The 23,665-nt window shown below is 38.2% G+C and overlaps 1 protein-coding gene across 6 annotated transcripts in view; it reads left to right on the forward strand.

Annotated features, from left to right (window-relative positions):
* Positions 1–3,600: 3,600 nt before the first annotated feature.
* Positions 3,601–23,665, forward strand: part of INPP4B (inositol polyphosphate-4-phosphatase type II B) — an 817,532-nt gene continuing 797,467 nt past the window's right edge. For 2 of the 6 annotated variants that reach the window (XM_050791147.1, XM_050791146.1), the window contains exon 1: positions 3,749–4,062. The gene's annotated coding sequence lies outside the window, so the exon portion shown is untranslated. Of the gene's footprint in view, positions 4,063–23,665 lie in introns of all 6 variants that reach the window. The other 4 variants (XM_050791144.1, XM_050791150.1, XM_050791152.1 and 1 more) reach the window with 4 other exon arrangements.

Here is a 23,665-nt window from a genome sequence, read left to right on the forward strand (position 1 = left end):
AATGTTAAGATTCACAACTGTATTATATTTGAAATATGACTCATTTTCAAATATATGATTTACATACAATTTTACAAATATACTATGCCAAGTGAGAGAGCCACTAAAGTTTATTTTCAATAAATGTAAAATTGTAGCACACTCATTTGTTTTCTTTTAAAAATCTCTTATTTAATTTGCCATGAAAAAAGAAGCTAAAGTAAACTGTCTGTGAAAAACTTGATTTCTTCCTCATACTCACCCAGTCCCATGCTAAGAGATCATAAAATCATACTGCTACTTATACTGGGAACAGCTATCTTCGAGCACTACCAGCAGTAAGAAGCATTCCATCTTATTCAATATTCAAACACGCATATGCATTAATACACCATAGAAATTATTACTTTTTTAATATTTCTTTTTCCTACTTTCTTTTGCCTTTTGTGTCAATGTTCATGAAACAACCAGGAATAGGAGATAGTAGTGGTAAGGAATGACCTGTATTCCTCCCCTCATTTTGGGAATTTTCATCTTTTTCTTCTTCTTCAGCCTACCACTCTAATCTACCTGATTACTACATAGTTACTATGAAAATGTCACTTGGTTACTATCCTTGGCCAAGGTCGTTGGCTGGGGTTTGGTAGCTGGAATAATCACAGTACTTGGAGAATTTGGAACTGGTTCACAAGTTATAAAGTTTAAGAGTCATTAGCAACCATGCACTTTGGTGCACACCAGATAAGCAGAGAGAGATAATGTATGTGGGGAGAGAGAGAAAGAGGAGAGAGATACAGAATGGAACAGTTAGTGTGGTGGGGGAAAAGAGACAGAGAAATTTCTAATGGCCTGTCTCTGTTTCCAGTCATTGCTAGTGCCCAGTTGCATTCTTGTTTTGGGGTTCCATGGGGCAGCCATGTATCTTTACAATAATTTACCCTTTTTACTTAAGTTAGTTCTTATTTCTAACAACATCCCTCTTAATTTAAATACACACAGACATACACGCACAATCATATACACAAGAGATGATGCTAATGTATACATAACAAAGTTTCTGTAATGTTTAAGTTTTTAAAAATTGAGATGAAAACAAAGACTTACTTTATGAGTTACATTAACATAACTGAATAAGCATTAAAAAACCTACATGATGCTTGGTGTTATATTCTAGAAGAGATTTTGAATAGTGAAGGATCATAAAAGTGTAGATATGATGTCATATTAATCTCACCTGAGATAAAAATCTAGAGGAACAATGAATCTATGGAGACAGTGTAGGCTGCTTCACTGCAAAGGAGAGTGTGACAACAGCCCTGTAGATCCTAGCTTGATTTTATTGTTTTAGACAGCAAGGTAACTGCAGGGAATCACCTTTGACTTCTGGCCCTACAAAGATATTTCAAAAGGAGATGAAAAATATTTTGTCCTTCATTGGCAAATGGAGTTATGTTTTGGGGGTACAAGTGGGCAAAAGTTCAAGGTTTGTAAAAGTGAATGCTGAATGAGTTTATTAAACCGTGGAAGCATCCGAATCCTCCAGGCTTATTCAAGGAAAAAGCCACCAAATAACTAAAAAAGGTAAATATCAGGATGATTGATGGATTTTTAAAAATGCCTTGTGGTACATGCATCTGATGGCATCCTGATTCATATTCTCTGTTTTCCCAGAATTCAAACTTCTTACATGATATGCATAGGTAAGTCACATATTTCTCAGCCGCCGTGTAAAAGGACTTCGGCAGCATGGTCCATGTCTGGACTTTAATTATAATAGGGTCATCTAAGCATCTCACTTTAAACTGATTTCCATAGAATCAGTAACTGCATTTATTTACCACTCAGTCTTTTAGGAGGTATGGTTTGGTATTTCTGGCATTGCTGCTGTAGTCTTCATAAACACACACACGTGCACAGACACACACACACACACTCTTCCACTTAAAGTTAGAGGACAGATATGTTAACTATATTTCCAATTTAGTAACAAAGCTCTGACATCCTAATGTCCTGATATTATTTCAATGTCTCTCTTGTGAGAAAAATCAGAAACCGCCCAGTGAGAAAGTTCTATCATCTTTCCAGCAGATCTCTATGAACAGAACTTACCCACTGCTTGGAGATGGGTGTGTTCAGTGCTGCCCCATGGAGGAGAAATCTAACTGTGTGATGGCTTCTCAAAGCTGATTCACATCTTGACAGGGATTATTTATTTGTTCCTCACTCTCCTATCTCTCTGCATTCAGCTCACTTGGGATAGAGGCTGAGCATAGGAGAAAAGGCTTGAAGAGAAACAAAGGGAAGGGCTTCAGGGGCGCCAAGGAATTTCTGGCCTATAGTGTTTATTAATTGATTCTATAAACATTTATTGAAACTACAGAATATTAGTTATTGTCCCAAGCTCTGGGAGCAGAGTGGTGAGAAAAATAAATGAAACGAACAAACAACTCCCCCCTCCAAAATAACAAAAACAAAACAAAACCCCCCGCAAAGTCCCTGTCCTCACTGGCAAGGCTTATAATGTGATGGTCAAATGTTTGAGGAGTGAAAGGATGCCTAGATGCAGGCAGTGACAGCAGGGGTGACAGCTGGGGGTACATACAGCTTCCTAGTTTGTGAAACTGTTAAGCCCCGACTTAACCCAAATTGATTTCACTGTCCTGACTTTGAGATTCCAGTCTTTTTGCATGGCAAATGTAACACTTGTGTACAAGCATTCGTACACTGCTTTATTTAAACTGTGAATTTAAAACGCCCTCAGGGAGGAGGGCTGGGGTGTCTTTATGGGCTGACTCTGGGCACCTTTACCTTTGAACGGCTCCATCAAAAGCTTTCCGAGAGAGCCGCCAGGTGGCACCTGTAAGGCGCAGATGGGGAGAGTCATTTGCCCCACACCCTACACAGCCCGGAATAACCAGGGTGCGTGCTTTCCTCTGTGGGCTTGTTGGCTAGGAAGTGGGGGAGTTTTAGTCTCCGTCCAGAGCGCTTGCTTACATACCCCGTTTTCCTGATACCCCAACACACTCAGGGCGGATTTGTCCCCACGCACCAGGGATATCAAACGCATGTCACAGGCTAGTTGGGAGCATCTCGGCCTCAGTCACCCGCCGCGACGTGGGGACTGGCGGTGGGTGGCCGAGGGCTGTTCTGAGCTGGTCTCCCCAGCCCGACCTCCGCCCGGGGCAAGGGGGAGGAGAGGCAAGAGACAGGGGTCCCAGCGCGGCTGCAGACGGGGGTCCCGCGGGCGTGAATGGATGCCTAGACGCAGGCAGTGACAGCAGGGATTCCAAGCCCCTTCAAAAAACCCTCGGTCTGGGGACTGCGCTGCCATAGGCCGAGGACTGGGGCGCCTTCTTCCTCCCGCGGGTTCTTTCTCTGTGGTTTCTCCTGCCCCCGTGGCAGCGTGGCGGCCTCGGGTCCCCCCTCTTCGCGGTAGCGGTGATCCCACAGCCCAGTCTGGGTGTCAGACCCAGCGGGCAGAGGGGCCGCAGAAAGGGGTCGGGGTGCGGGGTTTCAGCACACGGAGCCAGCGTGGTGATTTCGGGGTGGGCAGCCCGGCCACCGTCTCCGCTCTATCAGTAGCGGGAAGCGAGCTGCGCCAGTTGCGCGACTGTCGCTGCCGCGGCCGCCTCTACTCGGTCGCTGGTGACATTGGGAGGAGACCGCTTGGAGAGAGCAGAGGAGGAGGAAGAGGAGCGGGGAGGGTGGGGGTTGGGGGGGGAAGAAAGTAGCAATTGTGCCAGGGGGCGTGTGAGCAGCCGGAGAGCCAGCCGCGCTGGTGACAACTTCTCTGGGGCGCGCGCGGGGCTGGCAGGCGTGGAGCGAGCAGGGAGCGCGGCCGAAGCCAGAGGCTGGGGGAGCTGCTGGAGCCTCGCGAAGCCGCGGCCCGCGCCCTGCGCCGTCACCGCCGCCTGCTAGTTTCCTCCGGGTTCTCAGCCCCGGGTGCTGAGGCTTCGGTCTATAAATAGCAGGTTACAGCTCCTCCTGGGCGCGCACACGCTCACAGGCTCACAAGCGAACGCAGGAAAGTCAGGCTAAAAGTGTCTGCTGCTGCTGCCGCCCCCTACTCCGCCTCCGGGAGAGGTAATTACCCGCCTGGGATCCTAGGGCTCGGTGGGGAATTTTGCAGGGTGGAGTGGCTCGTGGTGGGTAATCCGGAAGGCGAGGGAGCGTGTCTGAGAGCGTGGCGGCACGTCTTGGAGGGGGAAGCCTGTCTGTTTTGCATCAAGTTTCTCAGTCTTGCAGCCTCCATCACCCCTCCAGCTCTTTAGCTTAAAGGGTGGGGGGTGCTGTCTCTCCTTGACTGCTGGGGTACCCCTGTCGCCGCGCCTACCCTCTCGCCGAGCGCCCCTCCGCCTGGCGAGCGCGCGTGTTCGCATTCTCACTCACACACGCACACTCTCCGGGTCCCCGTGGAACTCTGAGCTCTGGCCTCGCTGACCTTCCAAGGCTGCGCCCACCTGCGCTGTCCCTGAGAGACGCTGAGGTTGGCCCGGGCACTCGCTCTCACTCCCAATCCTGATGATCGCAAGCTGCCGCCGCCGCCGCCGCCGGCCTCCGAAGAAGTCCTTTAAGGAATAGGGACAGTGGTGGGGAGTGAGGGTGACTGGTGTTGGGGGTCCTGGTTGCCTTGTTTTTTTGTTTTAAAATTAAATAGCCCATCTCCTTGACCACCTTCATCCCACCCTCAACAACTCATTCTGGCAGAGAAGCCTGGCATGTCTTCTCTCGGCCATCAGGCAGCATCTCTTGTCCTACCCCAAAGAGGTCTCGCTGAGAGGTTAGGGCCTTGGCGCGAGAGTGCCTGGGTTTGGAGTGGGGAGGTCATTGTTTCGGGTCTGAGAACTATGCCGCAGGCTCCTCAAGCTCTCTGGCACCTCTGGCAGGGCCCAGGGCCGGAGAATGTCTGGGAGCCTGCTTCCTGAATGTACTTTCAGGCTGGTAGCTGATATGAAGATGAGGATGCTAGAACCACATATACCTGTTTTTCCCCCTTCCCACGCTTCTGAATTCTCCCTTCCTTGGGGGCAATAGTCTCTGCTCCTGGGGAGGCGGTGAGGAGGGGCCCAGCAGTTTCTCTTCGGGGACAAGAGGGTGAGGAAGCACGTATTGTTTAGGTTGTTGCTGCTGCTGCACAAAACTTACTGGAAAAACCCGGTAGGGTTTTCTATTACTCTTGTTTTAATGATGTAAATTTGCTCCTTTTACTCTCTTATCTTCTCCCTAACCAGAACTAGTTTTCATTTCTCTTTCTAGAATGGTATTTGAGGTCATTACATTTTATGACTCCAGATGTTACATTTTGAGTATCTCCTTCCTCTCAGTATGACAGACAGAACTTGTTTATAAAGGTGTGGCTCTGTAAGAAAAAGCCTAAAGACAGAGGATAAATTCATCTTCTCTCTCTCTCAAGATAAGCTCCAGATAGTTCTTTCATAGGTGTACAACTACATTTCAAAGACCTTGCTTGAAAAAGGAATTTTCTTAATGAGTTCTGGACCAGAAATGGTAGTAATCTGACTCAATGATAAAGCAGCACAAAAGGTGCAAGGAATCCTCAACAGGGCAGCTGGCTGATGATGTGTAAGAAGTTGAGTAAAGCAAGGACTGGGCAAGTGGGCATTGTCAGTTCACATAGTATACAAAGAAATGCATCCTCTCCTTTATGCATTGATGCACATACATATATTATGTGTTCCTTTGTGATATAATCCGGTAAAGCATTGTTAGGGAATGATCAATAGTTTTGTGAAAGGTACATGGGCATTAAAGGTTTAACTTCATGAATTTGTAGTAATGTAAAATGCTATTGCAAAATGGATTGCTTTTTCAGTGTATTTCTTTAAAATGTGATTTAGAAGATTGTCCTTGAAAGGTTATGAAATGTGTATGTGAAGATAGGCTAAATGCTCAGTGTCATTAAGAAACATGTTTGCTGATTGAAATACTGCTCTTATTCTAGGAGAGTATTCTCTTTGATTAAGCAAATCAATATTTATTTGTGATAAACTAATGATCATTATGATGTGCATATTTATAACTCAAATTTGCTTTTAACTCTTTATAAAGTATAAGAACAACCAGATAGACCATTTAGTCTTGTCCCTCTATTTAAAGTAGCACGCAGTCAAAGGTATAGGCAGAAAATACTTTTAAAATGTTGTGTTCGAGCTTCAGTTTGGGGCTGCAAACTGAATGACTTCATTTCTCATAAGATTTTTGTCAAAACACTAAATGGCTCTAATATCATAGAATCATCAGTTAAACTTGTTTATAAAATAATGCTATTATATTTTAGTTGCATGAAATGGAAAATCATTAAGCTTAGGGAAAAGCCAGATATTTGTTCTAAACTGTGCAACTTGAAAGTAATTAATTCCTTTCTGAAACCTTGGAGTATCTTCTAGTATAAGTACTATAAATCCCCAGATGGGTAACAAAGTTAACTTTCACTACCTTGAGGCAGAACTCAAGATGGCAATTCTTTGAAAGACAGAAAAAAAACCTGCCAACTGATCTTAAAACTCATAGCAGCTAAATGAGTGGCCGTTTCTAGGTAAGTATTTGACATCTGAGAACAAAAAGTTAAAGAAATTGTGGAATCATAATTAGTAAGTAAAATGCTTACTGAATATCTATTACATTTTCTTATTTCATAGTGAGTAATGCCCAGTAGTACTAATATTAGGTATACAAATATCATACCTAATCTGTATAAAATAAATTCTTGTCTTTCACAACTATGAGGATTTTAATAGACAGAAATGCCCTGTTTTAAATAATCTCAAGTTAAATGTTCAGGTGAAAGCTGTGTGAATCTCTTCTGTATTATGTACCTTAGTTTTTCAACATGTCCTGTATATCTTTCTAAAGCCTTAAGGAATCTTTCCATAGGCCATTTTGTTAATACTTTCAAAAAATGTCGAGTTAGAAACCTTTGATTAGAGAACTCTTTAGAGCATACTCTAATCGTATATACTATAATATTTAGGCTTCAGACATGAGATTATTAAACAATTTTAGTTTAAACATTTATTTTTAGATAAATCCAAATGATGATGCTATGATTGAATTTTGTTGTGCAAAGTACATATAGTCTTTGAGTTCTAAAACTTTAGATCAGTATATACCTAGAAAAGATCAGTATATAACTGGAAAAGACATTAAGATATGTGCAAAAATTTTAATTACTCTTTCAGTCTCAGATGCAATTGTCACTTGAATCAAGGTATGTTAGTTTATTTTTTAAAATGTATTTTCACTACCTTGTGGATTAAAAGAAGCATTTAAAATGTTTAGGAAATTTTATGGATTATATTATATATATAATATACATGGATTATGTATATCCAGTATATTATGTTATGTTAGGATTATTATTTATAAATATATAATATATATATTCTTGAAAGTATCTCACTATCAATGGCATACCATAAGGCCAATGGCATATCTAGGAGCCAGAACTTTAGATTTTTTTCAATGGACTGTGTAATTTCACCAAACATTAGCTGTTATGATAGATGTCATTCCAGCATGATGTGAATTGTGTTTCAATACAGTGTGTGTCCTTAAATAATATATTTCAAACTGAGTTTCTTGAGTTGCAACATTTTGAGTAAATTCTATCTTCTGTATTAGGCAGCCACGCCAACTTGGTTTCCTGATTGTGTATTGAAAGTCTTTAAATAGCCCTATGCAGAACTAAGTGAAATAGAATTGGCAGTAATTTGTTTAAACCGATTAAAGGAAATTTTGAGAAGTTTTTCAAATCATGTAGTTTTGATGATACATTTCTTTGGGAATTATCTAAATCAATAATATTCAAGGGAATGAGGGCAACATCTCCTCCCTTAAAAGGAGAGTATCTATCTATCTATCTATCTATCTATCTATCTATCTATCTGTCTATCTATCATCTATCTATGTCTATCTATCTTTACATGCTCTTCTGGTTATGAAAATAAAGCAACGCAACAAACAATGGTGAAATTACTCAATATTGTTCTTTGTTGTTTCACAAGGATAGAAAAGTTTGTGAGATACACAGACAACTTTAATTGTCATGCTGACTTCTAATGATTGGAGTAACAGCATCGATGTAAAGTATCTTCCAAGATCAAAAGAAAATATAATTTTTTTAAATTTTGTTTACTAGTTGTTTATAATAGATCATTTATTTATACATTTTGAATAGCTTTGAAGGAGAACTTCGAGATTTTTATGTTTCTCAAAAGAGAGTGTGAGTTTTTCAATGTTAAGCGACAATCATTTACAGGGAATCATCTTAATATTTTTTACTATGAAGAATTTGACAGAAATATGAGCCTTTCACTTTAGTTCTTAGAATAGATAGTTGTAGTGCATTAAGTAGATCAGACTTGGGGACTACCATTTTAGAATACAATGAATCAAATAGAATATACTCCCTGACCATCAATAGCAATCTTTCCTTTAGTTCTTTCAAAATGGTTCTCATTCATTTTCATGGAGCTTTGCTTTCTTAGCCAAAAGATCGGAGATGAGCTGTAGCCACTAGAACAACCAAAACACAAAAACTATTCAATGCTGGGAAAATAAAAATAAAGTAGGACTAAAAATCAGTGGGATCTTTAATTGAAGTTTGAACTTATAGGTGCGTGGAGATTATGGCTATTTCAAGAAAGCTTTAAAGTACTATTAGTGATAAGTTAACACTCTATGATGTCTTTTTCAACATCTTCTTATGCACAACTTGCTAGATAACGACATATTCCACTTAGAAATGAGCACGCATCACATTCATAAGAGAATAGTTGCATAGTTGATGCACAGTAGTTAAAAATCACTTTTTTAAAAAAAGTAAAAATTTCTTGTCTTCATTAATGCAACCTGGAAATCACTTTGTTTTTAAAAAGACAGTATGTCTTTATTAACAAGACTTACAATTTTTTATATTAACTGATCCACTCAGATCTTTTAAATTTTAATTTGAGATAGGGGTGATTTTATGGTATGTGTCATTTCATTTACTTCCAATAGCATTCTTATTTTGAAGAAATTATGAATAAATTATTTTAGACCGTCATTCTGAATAAATTTGGTTTAAATTACAGCATTTCCACTTTGTTGAAGACACCCATTATGCATTTGGCATTAAAGAGACATTCAGCACTAGGTGGCAGTGTGCAATGCTTAGAAACCTTGAGTCATTATAAAAGTACAATATATTCATTTTTTTAAAGCTTTTCTTTTAAACATAATTTATTTATATCATAGTGAGTTAATAAAATTAAAGTCAACAGGCACCTAAATTCTTAGTAGTATAATCAGAAGATCGATTATGAGTAATACTTTAAGGATTTGATTGTAATATTTAACACACTCTGCTTTTATGGGAGGTCTGCTTATGTGAGGAACTGTTAGGAATTAATTAAATTAAATATGCTAAAATTCTATTTGTGTCTGGGTAAGAGAAAGGAAAAAAGAAAATTAAATGAACATGATAGAAAAAAGCATATGATTATTCTAAAATAGACATTGTATTAACCATTTGCATTTTTAATCCTAATCCTCTCACAGCATCTGCTGAGCAAATTATTTTTTTCTAGGAATCAAAGACTATAATTATTAATTTTTTTTCTGTTGCATTGCCCTTGGAAGAATGCAGAAAAAATGCAAATTACCTCAGTGATGCTTCAGTAGATCCCTTAATGTTCTCTGTTATAGTGATGACCTGGTCACCAATGACCAAATTGAATCAGCCATGCAGTACTATAATTTATTGGTTTCAATGACAGCTGAAACCTGTTTTACAATTTCTTCTTGGTTAATCTGGATATATACACCCCTGCCTTTGGCTGAATAATTAAATTATGGGACATAGCAGAGTAAATTAATTTATTCTGTCATCTGTGCATCAGAATGCATTCTCTGTATTGATTAAGTGTCTGGTTGGAATGTCCTCAAGATCAATGTGGTGGACATTTCAGCCATGTTCACTGGATGTGGCTATTGTAAGAATGGAGAACAAAGAAAATAAGTTAATGAACCCAAATTGGCATAATTAAGAAATGCATTTCCTTTTTTAAAAGCTTTTTATTATGTAACATTTCAAAGGTGGAAAATAGAGTAGTACAATGAACTCCCACACACCCATCAGCCAGTTTCAATAATTGTCAAATCGTGGCCATTCTCATTTCATTTACAATCCCACTCACATTTTCCCTCTTAGGAGTTTTTGGAAGCAAACCTTAGAAGTTACATCAAAAGAAATAGACTTGCGAAGCAGTTATTTACAAATACAGTTATCATAAAAAGGAAAATTTAAAAAATAATTACTATAGTAAAAACACTACATATTTTACTTTAAAAGTCCGAACTCTTGGCATTAGATAAATTAAGTATCTGAATTTGTTACATGATTGAGTATAGACTTCAGTTTATGTTCTATGTCATTTTTTTTTTTTTGAGATGGAGTCTTGCTCTGTTGCCCAGGCTGGAGTGTAGCCTCTGCCTACTGGGTTCCAGCGATTCTCCTGCCTCAGCCTCCCGGGTAGCTGGGACTACAGGTGCACGCTACCACGCCAGGCTAATTTTTGTATTTTTAGTAGAGATGGGGTTTTACCATGTTGGCCAGGCTGGTCTTGAACTCCTGACCTCAGGTTATCCACCTGCTTTAGCCTTCAAAAGTGGTGGGATTACAGGCTTGAGCCTACCAGACCCAGCCAAAGTTTTACTTTTATAAGCGGCAGACATTGTAGATATAACAGACCCATGGAATGCAGAAACTTAGCTTTACATGAGTAAAGATTTTATCATCCTCTTTAAAGGTACATGACATATAGTAAGCTATAATTTTCCTGTGGTGTGAATTTAAGTCACATCCTTTTGGAGACTGAACTTCCAGTGAGTGAGCCCAGCGAATGGCCTGGCAGCCACACCCCCATGTAACTTGATGCACTGGTTGACAAATTTTGTCACTTTCTAGGGCTGTCTGTGGTGAGTGTGTTTGAGAATTTGGGAATCTGAGAAATTATTTGGTTCTCCCCTTGGAGAATGTCATGGATCTCCTGAAATACACCTTTTGGATTTCATATAGAGTTGAAGTTTTAAATGAATAGAATGTTTTCAGATTTAAAAAAGTTGATGATAACCACTATGTATGAATCTTTGTGACATTAAGTATCTAAAAGCAAATATAATTCCATTGTAAAAAAATTTGTAATTTGTACCTAAAGGGTTTATGCCATGGCATGATTTTTATACTTGCAAGTTACATAGGCAGCAAAGCATATGTATAATTTTCTTAATATTAGATACATACTTTTTTGACTTTTTTTGAAATGTACTGCAATATTTTTTCATAGGGTATGTTTTAAAGACTGCCTCTCAATTTATTCATTCTATTCATATCCTTTTTCCCATTTTATATTTTGAGTAGGAGTAAAGAATAGTATACACTCAGATTAGTGTAATGAGAAATAATGGATACAGTTGGCTTCTACTCAATTTCTAGGATTTCTTTCTTTTTTTTCCTACTCACTATTTTTCTCATTATAAATGTAATAAGTCTCCATTGAAAAAAAAATGGCAAGTAGAGAAAAGCCTAAAGAGTCAGAAAAAAAGTCTTTAAAAGACAATATTGTTAGCATTATATGATATTTACTTCTAGGGTTTCTGTGATTCTTTTAGATACGTTGAGATACATTATGTGTGTGTGTATGTGTGTGAAAAATGAATGCCTGCTTTTTGTCACTTAGAATTCTATAGTTCAATTCAATTGAATTATTGATTGAGACTTACTATTTGCCAGGTACTGTGATAAGCTCTGTTCTGGTTCATAGCAATAAATACTTACCACCACCACCACCACCACCACCACCACCAACAACAACAACAACAAAAAACACAAAAAACCACGGACCGAGCGCGGTGACTCATGCCTGTAATCCCAGCACTTTGGTTTGGGAGGCCGAGACGGGCGGATCACGAGGTCAGGAGATTGAGACCATCCTAGCTAACACAGTGAAACCCCGTCTCTACTAAAAATACAAAAAATTAGCCGGGCGTGGTGGTGGGAGCCTGTAGTCCCAGCTACTTGGGAGGCTGAGGCAGGAGAATGGCATGAACCCGGGAGGCGGAGCTTGCAGTGAGCCGAGATCACGCCACTGCACTCCAGCCTGGGCACAGAGACAGACTCCGTCTCAAAAAAAGAAAAAAAAAAAAAAAAAAAAAAAAAAAAAAGCACCACATTCCCATGACTGTAAGCACTTGTCTAACTTTTCATTGCTATTTAATAGTTAGGCCTATGAATTATTATCAATTGTTTAGCCTTCCCTCTCAACTTAGACCTTAAGATTATTGGAAATATTTTGCTATCACACTGCGATGGATATTTTCTGTATGATCTCAATATTATCACTCCTATTTTAAATGTTAGAAAACTTATTTTTTGAGAGGTTAAGTGACTTACCCAAGATCACACAGCAGGTAAGTGGTAGAATTGGGTCTTGGACCAAGATTGATTTTACTCAGAAGTCTAAGCTTTAAAGTGCTATGCAATATATCCATGTAACAAGACTGTATTTGTACTCCTTAAATTTATACAAATAAAAAAAGTACTATATTCTTCTACTATTGTTTGAGATTGAACATTTTTGAAATGTGTATTTTTATTTGTACTTCACTTTGTAGTGCTAATTCATATCTTTAACCTGTTTGCATATTGAGACCTTGGTTTTCCTTTCATTAAATTTTTTATTTGTTTAAATTTAAACAAACTATGTCTATTCACATGTCATGGTCTCCACCATTCCCTATTGTCATATACTTGACCCTCTTCACTTGTGTATATTATTTGCCTGTCCCTAAAAAAACTTGAGTCTTCCAAAATAGAAAAAAAAAAAAAAAAAAAAAAACACCTAGAAAAAAATCTTCCAAACTAGAAAAAATCCAAATGGATTATATATTCCCCAAACGATCCTTTATGCATAATAGCATATAAAACAAGGCTTCAGCAAAAGGGAAGCAACATACTGTCACTGTTAGGTTTTCTGACAGTGTTTTTATTCAAATACACTTTATGGCTGCTTAAGACCTAAAACTTGACTAAAACATGATTCGTAGACTTGACATTCTTTTGTGAAATTTAAAAATCCAATAAAAATTATTTTTGTGTGTGTGTGTGTGTGTGTATGTGAAATGGGTTAGGTATAAGATGGGTTGGGGAGTAGAGACTGTGATATGTGAATAGACATGGTCCATCTAAAATCAATTAAATTAAATTTAAACAAATATTGTTACCCTGATCTGCATAAAGCAGTTTAAATACATATACTGGTGTTCTTGACTTGAGCTTCAACTGATGGGAAAGGAAATGCCCTTTGGGAGTGGCTTACCACTGTGGTGGCAGGGGCGAGGTGGGCTTCCTCCCTTGTGGTTATGAAGTTGAAGGTGACTTCCAGTTCAGAAAGGCTAAAAGCAATTTATGTATCTGTAGGATCCTTTGCTTTGCCATTTGTCTCTTCTGTAAATTGGAAAATGGTTATTTAGCTCTGACTGGATCAATCTATTGAACATATACATGCTGTCTGAAGATCCTATGATGACAATCATCATAAAATTGCCCAGGAATTGGAAATCTTTAATCATGCATTTTGAACATTCTAGCCAATTTTTTTTTCATGGCCAGAAACACATTATAGTTGGAGGGAAACATCTGTTGCTTTTCATAAGAGCTTTGGAACCCAATATGCTTCATTTACACGGTCATTTTATGTACATCAGGCACACTTAAAAATTTTACTCATCACTGAATTTTCTACTCGGCACATTCCACATAAGTAGAAATAAATGTTAACCTCCGTCAAATCCACTGGCTAAAGCTATCCGTAGAAATTGGCAGCTAAATGTAGAAAAACCACTGTACATGCTGGATTGTTTTTCCCTCCTGCTGTCTCAGAAGATATGTCTCGAGCACAAAATATATTTTATTTTTGGGAAGGATTTGTTTATGCTGGATGGTGCTAATGCTGCTAAGGTTTATTTGTACCATAGCTACTTATAAGTGCAGATACGATGGGAATTTATACATACTGTAAGAACAATATATATAGGAAAAAAGTAAGTACACCTTGGGTGATAAATCTTCATTAAAATAACCATGGATTATATCTCATTCTATAAAGCATCTTCTATCTCTTAATGGAGGACTGTTGTGAACTAACATTGCATGAACATTGCAGATTTATTTGCTGATGGGTGAGGTGAAGTTTGTTTGCAGATTATTCAACACAGAGGCTTAATCTTGGGAAGAGGAAAAATGCTTTTTGAAAAATATGAGAGGAATTTGTGTTTTTAGCCTAATCATAATTCATTGAAAACGCAAAAGGATCAGTATGTACCATGTTCTTTAAATTAATGGATACTGAGGAATCTTTCTTTACCCTTGTGAATCCTTGTAGAAGACATTTGCAGAGAAATTACTAGAGCTTCTCTCCCGTGGGGAGATTAATGTTTTAATATGCAAAAGCAGACAAGTCACAATTCTTTTGCTCAATGGCACTCTGAACTGCACAGTTTTACTGCTTTATTTTCCCCTTATGTTCTATCTTCCTAAAGACTTCTGTAGAGTCAAATAAAGCAAAGCCATATCTGGCCTGCACTTGAAGACTCTGCTGTATAGAACCGTGGAGCAACTGTGACTTAGATCTGGTGGAATAACTATCTACATGGCAGTATTGAGATTTTCTTGCTTATCCATTTCTTTGAAATTTATTACTCAATTTACTGGCATCACAGCTGAGTAGTAGAAAATGGTGTGAGGGGAGGATGTATCCTTAGGTCCTGCCACATCTTTGTTTCCAGAAAAAGTAGAAGCCAATACAAGCAGTTCCTTTAATAACCCGCCACCCAGTCTACTACACTCTTGCATCTATTTTTATTTTTTTCCTTTTTTGAGACAGGGTCTCACTCTGTCACCCAGGCTGGAGTGCAGTGGTGTGATCTTGGCTCTCTGTAACCTCTGCTTCCTGGGCCTACCTGATCCTCACACCTCAGCCTCCCTAGTAGCTGGGACTACAGGCATATGCTACCACACCTGGATAATTTTTTTTTTTTCTTTTTGTAGAGACAGCATTTTGCCATGTTGCGTAGGCTAATCTCTAACTCCTGGACTCAAGCAATCCTCCCATCTCTGCCTCCTAAAGTGCTGGGGTTACAGGCATGAGTCACTGTGCCTGCTCCACTCTTGAATCTTGTTGCCATTCTCTTCTTTCTGCATGGGTCAACTAAGCCCTGAACCTCTGCATTCAATCCTGTTTCCTCCTGCAGTCTCAGGGATCTCTATGTGGCCATTATTCCTTGTCTCCAGTATCTTCACCTCTCCTTCTCTGCCTCTTTTCTTTGAGCAGGGAACACACTCAAGATTTCCACACATTAAAGCAGTAAGACTCCCTCTCCACTCCATATTCTCCTCTAGCTGCCTTCTTTTCTCTTCCATGGCAGAGCCAAAGATCTTGGCAGAGGTGGTCAGTATTTTCTATACCTTCCCATTTCATTATAGTCTGGACTCCACCTCCACAACTCCAGTGAAATTGCTTTTGTCAAGGTCACTAAAAGAGAGAGACTTCGTATTACATTTCATAGGTACTTCTCTGTCTTCATTTTACTTGACCACTTGGCAATATTAAATTGTGTTAATCCCTTAGAAAAATTCTTGCTTTGGTTTTCTTGATACTGAATTTTCCTTTTATTAAATGTAATTTTTGAATATAAAAGGATCTTGGAGATATATATGTATCTATGTATGTGTAGATACATATATCTATAATCATTAGATCAGTTTGGATAGACTTGACCTCTTGTAATGTTGATGATAACCTTTGTATTCATGAACACAATGCATCTCTATCTTCCGCAGTGTCTTTCAATAGAGTTCAAACATTTGCTCGAGAAAGGTCCTCTACATCTTGTGCCAGATTTATTCTTAAACATCTCATTTTTATTGTAGTTATTAAAATGGTATATTTTTAAAAATTAATGTTTTAATTATTTGTTAATGGCATATAGAAATATTATTGATTTTAATGTATTGACTTTATCAGTCCCTTTATTAAATTCTCATGCTAGTTTTTTTCTATAACTTTGGTATTTTCTAAGTAGAATATTTGTTGTAATAAAAGTCTATTGCTAGTAAATGTTCTTGATTTCTGTTTATCTTAAACTGCTTTGTATAGAGCTTGCTATTGAATGATAATGTTATACAATTCCAACTTGACAGTTTTTCTTTCAGCACTTTGAGGATATTGCTCCACAGTTTTCTGGCTTCTATTGTTACTATTAAGAATTTCACTGTCAGTGTAATTGCCATTTCTTTGGAGTGCTCTGTCTTTTTTTTTCTGGTTAGGATAAAGGCTAACCACAAGGAATAGTGCTGAAACTCAGGAATAGCAGCAACAGAAGGCTAAGTGAGGGAGAAGTCACTGGAATTAAGAAGAAGGGAGGCTTTGTGGAGCAGGTCCACATAGAGGGAGCAATGACTTCTGTCAAAAGGTAGAGCCACTCCTGGAGACCTCACAGGGCAGAAGCGAAGGGCATAAACACCTGGACTCACTCTCCCTCCTCCCTCTGATCTACCTATGATCCACATTGGCTAAAGTCCATCAGAAGTCAGGGGTCATTATATGATTGCTGCGATGATTCATACAGGTCAGCTTTCCGAGAGCAGAGAGCATGGTGGAAAAGCTGAGAAGAGCGGATCCAAGTCAACATAAAATATTCAGCCAATTATATTCTCTTTTCTCTTCCAACTTGTCTTGTCATTGTTGATACTTCTTGCTCCTTTTTTGAATTTTAATTCTGTCTCTTATTTCTTTGGGCACTTCGTGTATAGTTATTTATGTTTTGTCTGTTACCTCTGATATCTAAGTCTTGAAGTTCAACAATTTTTGGTTGTTTCTGCTATCTCTTGCTCACTATGTGTTTTCTTGAGTTTATGTTCATTTTTCAATGCGAGCCCACTCTTGTCTAAAATTAATCTCTGCTATTCTTAAGGGACCTGAGTTGAGGATCCTTTTTCTCCAGTGAGGATTTGCATTTTTTTCCTGTAAGATATCATGGACTTCCACTAGCTCTCTCTAAGTAGAGTCTTTTAAACCCTGGACTCATGTAAACGAATGATTATATGAACAGTATTTTAGAGAAAGTTGTCAATTTTTTTTCGTGCTCAGAACTATGGTAGAGAGTAACAGATTTCTTCAGCTGTTCCTTTATTGATAGGCAGAAGTCTTCCGGCCCAGCTTTTATGAACGATATTTCACTTTTGAGTATTGCGTATTCTATGTGGGGCTCAGGTCATCCACCAACATAACATAGATTTAAGGCCTTAATATCTATTCTCATATACCTGGGCTTTAAATTCCCCAAGGCATAGTTTCCTGGCATTTTATATTTGTCTTATTCTTGTAAAATTTATTTTAATTTTAATTTGCCACGGAGAGATTTTCTTTAATTTCTTGTGAGCCCAGAATTGTATATGCTATGGCAATTTATCTGAAATGTGGAACTTTGGTGTGAAAGAAAATCATCAGTGCTCCCATTTATTCACCCTTTTTCTTGCCTTGTCACCCTTTGCAATATCATTTTCCTGATTATCCTTTCAGTTTTGGGTACCTCAGAGTTCTGTTCAACTCCCTCTTTCTGTATCACCTTACACTTACAAATTCATTATTATTTAACTCACAAACTACCATAATCTTTATGTGGGCGGGAATTGTTTTGGTATTTTTCACCAATATCTCCTTAATGTTTAGCATAATACCTAGCACATAGTTCTTGTCCAATTCATATGTGTTGAATGAATGACAGAAAGGAAGAACCATTAACGTTTCTCAATAGGAAATGATTAATTTTTTTTCCGTAGGTGGTGGGGGGGGGGGTAGAACAGCAACAGCGTCATAATAGATAAATATTTTCATTTTATTTCAGTTTCCTGAAGTTTGTACTTCTCTTTAGGAAATATATTTCTGACTCTAAGTTTTTCTCTACCTTCACGCTATAGACAATGTTAAGTATGTTTACCCCTTTCTTAAAAATATGTATAGCTTATAATGTACTTGGGTGAATTCTAAATTGTTTCTGTTCATGATGAGACTTTTCACTCTACCTAGGGGGATATTATTGCACCTTCTTCGGTGAATGGTAACAAATTATTATTGACTTTTTTTCCAATTTATATGAGGACCTTCTAGTTTGTGTGTGACTTTGTTAAGTTGGATGACTGGACTTGGAGACTTAGGTTCAAGTGGAGCAGATAAAATAAAATTAAGTTCTGCAAATATTCAGAGAATACAACACTCGAATATGTAGAAGAGCACTTTAAGTGCACAGAGGGAGAGGAGTAGGGTGAAATCTGACTTTATCAATATTGCATGGCTCTTATGCTAACAACATGGGGCTGGCTGGTGTATTTAAGATTCTTCCCACAGAGGATAGTATGAAGAACAAGCTACTGCTGTGTGGAGTAAAACTAAAGACTGACCCTCAAAATAAAGCACTGTGGCTTTTCCCAACAACAAGTCTAGAAAGTGAATGACTATTAGGCACAGTATGGCAGGCCCTGATTTGCGTTCTACAGTGAGGTTTTGAAGACAATGGTGGGGAAGGTGACTTTGGCATAATAGGGACTACCGAAAGGCACCAGTAGGCCTGTGGACGAAGAGATGCTGCTGCAAATTTCAGTAGCTACACAGGAAAAGCTATTTCAACAACAGCGACAAGCTTCCAAGAGCTTTTAAAGACGAAAATTGTTATTGTACTTCATCTGGGCTATTTTAAAGAGCTTGCTGGGTCATTCATTCTTTCTGTGCGTTGGAAGGTGAAGAGTTGAGTTTGTGAAGACCAAAGTGGAGAGAGCTCTTGTCAGAGTGAATGGAAACATAGGCTAAACTGGCTGTGAGTTTCTACAGAGAAACAGCAGTTGAAAAGAATAGTATCTTGGGTGAGGACAGTGTAACCACAATATTAGAGAGGCAGAACAAGTTCTGGAGGGCAGATATTATAAAATTTTAAGATATTTGAATGGCAAAGTTTTGTTTGTTTGCTTTGGTTTTATTTGTGTGTGTGTGTGTGTGTGTTTGGTTTTATGAACACAATTTAGCATTAGGAGAATGGAAAAGGGGACAGGATTCAGTGCCTACTGGGACTCAGATTTGGGGACATCAGGCAAAATCTGCAAGGGCAAACCTAAAGGACATGTATTTCTTAGGTAAAAGGCTGAAGCCAATGCTATTGATTCTTGTGCAGTGTTGTCCTGAAATGCAAGAACGGTAAAAAAGGAAGAACTTGGCTCGTGAAACTTAAAGTGTAGCTTAGCCTCATTCCCTTGTGCAGCCAAATAAATTTACAAACTTAACCAGCTGAATTCTAGGGAAAAGATATATCATGTTCAAATTTTGGCTGTCAGAGCTGGAAAAAGAAAGATGTGATTACCGTTTCTCATATATGTATATATTTCATGGATGAATTTGTTGAGTAACTTTTACTCAAGCTATTTGCATCAAAATTACATTTGAGCCTATCAATGGCAATGCAACACCACAATCAAATTAAAAATCAGTGTTTAGAACAGGGTACGTAAACAAAGGAACATGTGAAAAGGGACTTTTATTTTCCATATCTGTAAAACACGAGATAAGACAAAGGGTTATTGAGATCTCTTCTAGCTTAAGCATTGTAGGACTTTTAGACTCTACATTTTACATTTTAGTTCTTATTTCTTCTTTGCTGTACCCTATACTATAGCCCAATAAGACTACTTGATTTTTCCCAAACACATCTCCTATTTTTTTATATTTCATCCTTTCAGAGCACTCTTCTATTCCAATTCTGCCTCTCAAAATTCTACCTATACTTTAAGATCCAACCCAGTTCATATACCAGCTTTTCCACAAAGCTCTCCCCATATCCTCTAACTCAAGGTGATCTCTAGGTGCTACGTACAAAAGCACTTGTGACTCTAATACTCTTTACATGCTTCTTTATAGTATGGTTATTTCTTTACATGCCCACTCTTAATAACTCTATTAGATTATAAGCTTCTTGGGGTCAGAGATTCCACTGTTGGATTTTCAATGATATATTATATGACATGATGATATGATACATATATGTGTGTGTATATATATATATATAGTGCCTTTGCACATACATGTTGACTAGAAAGTGTAGAAAGAAAACAACTTGCTGGCAAATAAAGTCAACTAAAGTTACAGTAAAATCTCCAACCTATGCAATACATTTAGTGAAAATATTCAAATTTTGTGATTTAGCATCTAAAACAAGTGAATGGGAACTTTTCTGGACATCTCTATTTCCAGATGTGATAAGTTAGATTATCAATACTTACATGATACTAATTCCAGTAACCACATCCTCTCTTGAAACAAAAGTACTAAAGCAAAAGAAAGGCAAGAGAAGTCAAAGGGAAGAAAATAACCTATTGCGTTCACAAAATGCAAATAGCCTGCCCTTTAAAATATGTCAAAGGAGCATGGTTACTAAAAATGTCTGACATGTACTTTAGTTCATCAGTGAGAACTAGTACACAAATCCAAGGATGCAGTGCTATTTCACAAGGTTGTCATAATTTTTTTCTCCTGCAATGTACTTCCTAGTTTAAATTCTCTAGTGCCAAAGTGAAAAAAAACTTTTAAAAAAGTCCTCAACACTTTGTCAGTGAAAGTATTTGCAAACCCAAAGACAAACATTTCCATTTTAAACAATATATTTCCAATTATAAAAATTAAGATGTGATTTTTTAAGTTCTAGACTTCTTTAACAATAAAGGATCCTTTTTATTTAAAAAATTCATTTCTATAAAGTAGAATAATGTTGAGGTAATCAAACCATCTTTTTGAGAGAGGCATTCAACCCTTGTATCTGAATAAAGAAATGGGGAAAATGAATCAGAGTTGAGGTTGCTATGACAGCTCATAACTAAAGAAATTCATTTTTCTGATACTGTGCAGAGAAAGCTTCTGGATTGTGTCTTTGAAGGGAGTGATTCATACCAGAAAAGCCATGGCTCTTGGAGTTAGAATTAGAGTTATGGTTAGCTCTCAACTTTAAAGTAATTGCTTATTTAATTGAATAGGTTCAAGGCAACACTTAACAACTACTCTTAGCCTGTTAGAGAGTATTTTAGAGTCATGATGATTTAGAGGATGACAAGGTGGAAAAGATCCTAGGGGGCTATTTTAGCCAGGGTTCTCCAGAGAAATAGAATCAGTAGGAGAAAGAGATAGAGATAGATAGACATAGAGGGAGATAGATAGATAGATAGATAGATAGATAGATAGATAGGTATTAGATAGATAGATAGATAGATAGATAGATAGATAGATAGCTAAAAGAGGATTTATTATGGGAATTGGTTCACATTACTATGCAGGCCAAGAAGTTCCACAATCTGCCATCTGCAAGCTGGAGATCTAGGAAAGTGAATGGTATAATTCAGTCTGAGTCCAAAGGCCTAAGAACATGGGGGGCTGTGGTATAAGTCCCAGAGTCTGAAGGCCTGGGAACCAGGAGCTACCATGTTCAACGGCAGGAGGAGATGCATGTCTCAGCTCAAGCAGAAAGAATGACTTTGTACTTTTTCTCACCTTTTGTTCTATTCAGGCCCTCAATGGATTAGTGATGCCTTCTCACATTGGTGAGGGTGGATCTTTATTATTCAGTGTAGTAATTCTGTGCTAATCTCTTCCAGAATCACCATCACTGACACACCCAGAAATAATGTTTTCTGGCCATCTGGGTATCCCTTAGCTCAATCAAGTTGACACACAAAAATAACCGTAATAACCATCACAAGGACTGACTGTTCTTACACAGTGCAACCTTTGCTTTCCCATCGGAGCCTCCAAGAGTAAGGAGAATAGCTTTTATCAAACACCATCATTCCAACTGGAGCAATCAAAAGTCAGTTGTGTCCTAAAGACAGCATACATTTTTGTGAATTAGTTTTGAAAGTACAGATAATTTGGAAGACAAAATATTTAATGACTTATATGATCTAAAAACAGCAATAAAGCTGTTAATGGAAAATGAATCTTCATCATTTAGCATTATCAAGATTAATAGAAATTTAATCTATGATTTCAAAAAGACTACATGTAAAATTGTGTGATCATCTTTACTCAAGTGCATTGTTTTGGGAGTGAACAAATACTATTATATTCTTGCAATATTTTTACATCTTTTATTATTATTATTAATTATTATTTTATTTCAGATGCTTTGGAAGTATTTTACATCTTAATGGTTTGTGTTCATGTTAGAAGAAACTACTTTTTGAAGAGGTATAAATGCTGTGAAAGAGAAATAAATGAACAATGTTATCACTATATTATGCTACTATGAAAAGTTCACTTCATTAATATCTTGGGGAAAATATTTTAGTTTGCTTCACCCAATACTTCTGGCTCTCTGCCTTCTGAGCTTCACAGGATTGTACTTCCTAGCCACTTGTGGGTGGGTGGCCAAGTGACTAGTTCTGACTAGTGACTTGTGATCTAAAGTGGCCTTTGTGTCACTTCTTTACCTGAGCATTTAACTGCCAGTGTGTCACCCTCCAGAGCTCTTCTGTTTGTCCTTTGCTATGATTACAGATACCTTTTGAGATGGTGGCCACTCTGTCAACTCTGATCCAAGACTGGGAGATGCAGAGCAGGTCCTGGAGCCAACCCATGAGAGACATGTGTAGTGAATGAGAAAGAAACCTTTGTAAAAAGACAGGAAGATTTTGGAATTGTTTGTGAACATATAACCCTGCATAGTGACTGAAACAGAAGGAATTCCAAATTGTAAGACTAGGTTAGGAGACTATGTAAAAAAAAGGAGAGAATGTCCACTGTTATTGTTGAGGGGATCTGAGTCACTTTTTTCATGTAACAGAAGGCAATATATTTTAATGCTTAAGGACTGTCTGGTCCTTTAAGACAGTGATTCCTATCCTTTTTGGCACCAGGGACCAGTTTCATGGAAGACAGTTTTTACATGGATGGAGTCAGGGGTAGTGCAGACAGTTTCATTATGAAACTGTTCCACCTCAGATCATTAGGCATTAGATTCTCATAAGGAGTGCATCCCAGGTCCCTTGCATGCAGAGTTCACAATAGGGTTTGCGCTCCTATGAGAATCCAATGTTGCCACTGATCTGACAGGAGGCAGAGCTCAGGTGGTACTGCTCACTCTCTTGCAGCTCACCTCCTGCTGTTTGGTCTGGTGTCCAACAGGCCATGGACTCATACTGGTCCATAGCCCAGGCGCTGGGAAACCCTGCTTTAAGGCACAGTGTGTATGCCATTGTTTCCTCTTCTAGAAATAGGAGTGATCACCTTAGCACTTACCTCCTGAAGTTGTGATGATTAAATGATAATGCACTTAAAGTGGTTGGCATAGTGCTGCACAGTAAACATATCATGAGCTTTAGGTTTTACTCGTTTTTGTGATTAGAGTTGAAAGGAATCTTGAATTCTTCTAGCCAAACTTCTCAGCCATTTGAGATACCACTTTTTTTTTTTCATTGTTTTTGGTGGGTAGCTCTTCAGCTTTTGCTTAAAATCTCCAGTGACAGCAAACTCACTTCCTTGTGAGGCAGCTGGAACTTCTTCCATATGTGGGAATGAAGACCATCTTCCCATGG

The sequence above is a fragment of the Macaca thibetana genome, chromosome 5 (assembly GCF_024542745.1).
Source record: "Macaca thibetana thibetana isolate TM-01 chromosome 5, ASM2454274v1, whole genome shotgun sequence".
Taxonomy (NCBI): domain Eukaryota; kingdom Metazoa; phylum Chordata; class Mammalia; order Primates; family Cercopithecidae; genus Macaca; species Macaca thibetana.